We start from the raw sequence: 5,110 nt of genomic DNA on the forward strand, positions 1-5,110 counted from the left end.
TATCAAGTTTTTAGCGTCGTTGCCTGGGAATTGTTTGTTTTAAGTTGGATTTTAATTGTTTTAAGCTAATTATAATTTTTATTTTCTTTTATTTTCACTATTGTTCCTTGTGTTTTTCAGGTACTTTTCTTGTTTATGAGACGATCGAAAAGCACAAGTGATACTGAATTGTTGTTCAACCCAGAAATTGAAAAATTCTGTCGAGCCAACAAAAAGGAGTACAAGAGAAGAAAGGAAGCAGAAAAAGAAGAACAACAAAGATTTGAGCAAGAGGAGACAATAGAAAATATGGAGAATCAAAATAGAGCTATTGGTGGAGACAATGGAGGAAATGAGCAAAACGGGCAAAATGCAGTTGCTAATCAAAATGATCCTCAGAGAAGATCCATGTTGGATTATGCTTTTCCTAGATGTGCTGATGTGAGAGATAACAGACCTATCATTGGAGCTAATCAATTTGAGTTAAAGACTGGTCTTATTCAAATGGTTCAGAATTCACAATTTGGAGGTAGTCCACTTGAAAATCCTCATTCTCATTTGAAGAAATTTTTGATGATATGTGGTACACAAAGGCAGCCTGGAGTTTCAGATGAAGTTATTCGGCTCACCTTATTTCCATTCTCTCTTCGGGATTCAGCATTGGAGTGGTATGACTCACTTCCACAAGCTATTATAGCTACTTGGGAGCAACTATCTCAAGCTTTTCTATCTCAATTTTTCCCACCTGGGAAGACCACTCATTTGAGGAATTTGATGGTAGCTTTTAAACTAAGAGATGATGAAACTTTGTATGAATCTTGGATGAGATTTAAGGAGCTTGAAAGGCAATGTCCTCATCATGAAATACTGAAATGGATGATTGTTCAGAATTTCTACACCAGAGTTACTCCAGCCATAAGAAACACAATTGATTCACAAGCAGGAGGAGACTTCATGAGAATGACAAGTGAAGAATGCTATGATCTAATAGAGAAGATTGCTCATAATACCCATTTATGGGGAAATCCTAGAGCACTTGAGCCAAAGAAGGCTGGGATTTATGAACTTGACTCAGTTAGCTACATGAATGCAAGATTTGACCAGTTGACTCAACTTCTTAGTGATTTTTGCACAAAGGCAACAAACTCAACTCCTACAACTATGCAACAAGTTGCCTTCACAGATGGAACCCAAAGTTGTGGAGTTGATTACTCTTCTTATGGTGATGATTATTTGCAGGAGCAAGCTGCTTATGCAGGAGGTTATCAACAGAAACCTATGGGAAATGCTTACTCTTATGTGAACAACTCAAAATGGAGACCACAAGCAACTCTTGCTCAACAAGGCCAAAGCTCAAATTATGCTCATAACCAGCAGTATGTGCAGCAGAATAAGCCTCAATTTCAGCCTCAATTTCAGCCCACAAGGCAGCCACAACCTGGATATCAAGCAAGAGCACAATAATCCCTTCCACCTCATGAACCGAAGCCAACCTTGGAAAGCATGATGGAGAAATTTTTTGCTGAACAAAGCAAGATGAATAGCAAATTGGAGGAAGAAATGCAACACATGAGACAAACCATGGATCAATTACAAGTCCACAACAGCATGTTGGAGACTCAATTAGCTCAACAAGCAAGCTCATCAGGAAGCAATTCCTATGGGAAACTACCTAGCCAACCACAAAACCCTCATGAACAATGTAAGGTTGTGACCTTGAGAAGTGGTAAAAAAGTTGGTCAAGAGAGTGAAAACAAGAGAGAAGAAAAAGAGAGCACAAAAGAAGAAAATTCAGTTGAGAGCAAGAAAAATGAAAAAGAAGAAGAAAGCAAAAGTGAGCAAGATGAGGGAGAGAAACCATACATCCCACCTGAACCTTATAAGCCCACCCTTCCCTACCCTCAAAGATTCATCAAGCATAAGCTAGACAAACAATTTGGCAAATTCCTTGAAGTACTAAAGAAGTTGTATATCAATGTGCCATTCACTGAGGCACTATCTCAAATGCCAAGTTATGCCAAGTTTTTGAAGGAGATTCTTTCCAACAAGAGAAGGCTAGAAGATTATGACACCATCAACTTGGGAGAGCAATGCAGTGCTATAATTCAGAAGAAGTTACCTCCCAAACTCAAAGATCCGGGTGTGTTTTCCATCCCTTGTCATATTGGTGATAATTGTGTGGCAAATGCCTTATGTGACCTTGGAGCTAGTGTCAGCCTAATGCCACTTTCAATATATGAGAAGTTGAATATGGGAGATTTGAAGCCCACAAACATGTATCTTTCATTGGCTGACCGTTCAATTAAGTATCCAGAAGGCATTCTTGAAAATGTGCCTATCAAGGTTGGGAAATTCTACATTCCGGTGGACTTTGTCATTCTAGATATGGAAGAAGACACAAAAGTTCCTATCTTATTGGGAAGACCCTTTTTGGCAACAGCTGGTGCATTAATTGATGTAAAGGGTGAGAAATTGACGCTTAGAGTGGGAGATGATCAAATGATATTCAACATCAATCCTGCCATGAAAAGGAAACATGAAGAAGTTGAGTCTTGTTTGCGGATAGACATTATTGATGAGATTGTTCAAGAGCATTTCAGAAAAAGCTATCCACAAGACCCTCTTAAAAATTGCTTAGTCCATGGTGGGAGCATTGATGATGATAATCACAACATAGCTGCTTTTGCACAACACTTGGAGAGCTCTCCACCACATCCTGAAGCCACAATTTTTCAACTTGAAGAAGTGCAAAATTTGGAGATCAAACAACCATCATTAAAGGTAGAGGATGCCCCAAAGGTAGATCTTAAACCTCTTCCTTCCAACCTCAGGTATGCTTTTCTTGGACCGAATGAAACATATCCTGTTATAATTAATGCATGTTTGACTGATATTGAGATTGACAAATTGTTGAGAGTTTTGAGAGAATATAGAAGAGTTTTGGGTTATGCAATTGATGATATAAAGGGAATTAGTCCAACAGTTTGTATGCATAGGATTTTCCTTGAGCCAAATAGTAAACCTTCCATTGAACACCAAAGAAGATTGAATCCTACAATGAAGGATGTTGTGAAAAAGGAAATCCTAAAATTACTAGCTGCTGGAATTATTTACCCTATTTACGATAAAGGAGTGGGTTAGTCCTGTGCATGTTGTACCAAAAAAAGGTGGGGTGACAGTTGTTAAAAATGAGAATAATGAATTGATACCCACTAGAACTGTTACAGGTTGGAGAATGTGCATAGACTATAGGAAGTTGAACAATGCTACAAGAAAAGACCATTTTCCCCTTCCTTTTATGGATCAAATGTTAGAGAGATTAGCCAAGCATTCATTCTTTTGTTACTTAGATGGATATTCTGGTTTCTTTCAAATTCCAATGCATCCTGATGACCAAGAAAAAACTACCTTTACCTGTCCCTATGGCACCTTTGCATATCGAAGGATGCCATTCGGATTGTGTAATGCACCTGGCACATTTCAAAGGTGCATGATAGCCATTTTTTCTGATTTTATTGAAGAAATTATGGAGGTCTTCATGGATGACTTTTCAGTATACGGCACTAATTTTGATTCATGCTTGACTAATTTGCCTAAAATCTTGCAGAGATGTGCTGATAATGATTTGGTGTTGAATTGGGAGAAATGCCACTTTATGGTCCAAGAGGGGATCGTTTTAGGGCATTTGATCTCAAATAGGGGAATTGAAGTGGATAGAGCTAAAATAGAAATTATTGAAAAAATGCCACCCCAACCATCACAAAGGAGTGGAGTTTTCTTGGACATGCCGGTTTTACTGGCGATTTATTCAGATTTTTCTAAACTTGCTAAACCCTTAACAAATCTTTTGAATCATGATGTTAAATTTGATTTTAATCAAGATTGTATGGTTGCTTTTGCAGGTTAAAGACGGCATTAACAATACTCTCCTATCATGCAACCCCTGATTGGACTTTGCCATTCAAATCATGTGTGATGCAAGCGAGTTTCTCGTTGAGCCGCCTTGGCAAATAAAAGATAGAAAACCTTATGCCATTTACTATGCAAGCCGAACCCTTGATGAAGCTCAAGTTAATTATGCCACAACTAAAAAGGAGTTCCTTGCGGTAGTATTTGCACTCAATAAATTTAGTTCTTATTTGGTCAACTCAAAGGTAATAGTTTTCACTGATCATGCAGCAATAAGGTATTTAATGAGCAAGAAAGAAGCTAAATCTAGGTTGATTAGATGGATTTTGTTACTTCAAGAATTTGATTTGGAAATAAGAGATAAAAAAGGTGTTGAGAATGTGGTGGCTGATCACCTTTCTAGGATAAAAACTGAAAATAAAGATGATGAAATTGTGCCAATTGATGAGTTTTTCATGAATGAGCAGTTGTATGTGTTGAATTCTACACTTCCATGGTTTGCTGATATTGTGAATTTCTTGTCTTATGGTGTCTTGCCACCTGATTTATCTTGGCAGCAAAAGAAAAGATTCTTGCATGATGTTAAATTTTATTCTTGGGAAGAACCTCTTTTGTTTAGGAGATGTAATGATGGAATAATTAGGAGATGTATACCAGAGGAAGAAATACATGATGTTATTTACCATTGTCATTCCTCTGAATATGGTGGTCATTTTAGTGTCTCAAAAACTGTTGAAAAAGTCTTGACATCAGGTTTCTATTGGCCTAATATGTTTAAACATGTGAGAAATTTTGTAAGCAAGTGTGATAGGTGCCAAAGGGTAGGCAACATTTCCAAAAGAGATGAGATGCCCCAACAATCCATATTAGAAGTTGAATTATTTGATGTGTGGGGAATTGATTTCATGGGGCCATTTCCATCTTCTTATGGAAATAAATATATCTTGGTAGGGGTGGACTATGTATCTAAATGGGTAGAAGCTATTGCTACACCTACCAATGATGCAAAAGTTGTGGTGAAATTTCTGAAAAAATTTGTTTTGACCAGGTTTGGTGCCCCACGTGCCATAATCAGTGATGGTGGTAGCCATTTTTGCAACCACCAATTTGAAAAATTGATGAGAAAATATGGGGTAAAGCATAGGATTGCCACACCATATCACCCTCAAACAAATGGCCAAGTAGAAATCACAAATAGAGAAATCAAGCAAATCTTGGAGAA

At 37.6% G+C, this 5,110-nt stretch overlaps 1 non-coding gene across 1 annotated transcript; it reads right to left on the reverse strand.

Moving 5' to 3' along the window:
- Positions 1-738: 738 nt before the first annotated feature.
- On the reverse strand, positions 739-845 carry LOC131174222 (small nucleolar RNA R71). The gene has a single exon (XR_009144470.1). It is a non-coding gene; the product is annotated as a small nucleolar RNA R71 (small nucleolar RNA).
- Between the last annotated feature and the right edge of the window lie 4,265 nt (positions 846-5,110).

The sequence above is a fragment of the Hevea brasiliensis genome, chromosome 15 (assembly GCF_030052815.1).
Source record: "Hevea brasiliensis isolate MT/VB/25A 57/8 chromosome 15, ASM3005281v1, whole genome shotgun sequence".
Lineage (NCBI taxonomy): Eukaryota > Viridiplantae > Streptophyta > Magnoliopsida > Malpighiales > Euphorbiaceae > Hevea > Hevea brasiliensis.